Genomic DNA, 243 nt, shown 5'->3' on the forward strand with positions numbered 1-243 from the left:
ATTCAGTAAGGAAAATATGTCGTAATATTAGATTTTTCAACATTTTCGTCATATCAGCTCGCAATACGGTTCTGCAAAGCCTGGTGCTGCTGTCAATAAACATCTAGTTTTCAAGTTTAAGCTATGCAATATTCTAATGAAGTTATTTTCCCCTTCTCTCAACAGATTCAATTCCCCAATTGACATCCTCGCTGGTATGTGAAATTTGATGTCATTTTCTCGTATTTCAGTCTCCCTGGTGAC

This window comes from Penaeus monodon, chromosome 34 (assembly GCF_015228065.2).
Source record: "Penaeus monodon isolate SGIC_2016 chromosome 34, NSTDA_Pmon_1, whole genome shotgun sequence".
Classification (NCBI taxonomy): domain Eukaryota; kingdom Metazoa; phylum Arthropoda; class Malacostraca; order Decapoda; family Penaeidae; genus Penaeus; species Penaeus monodon.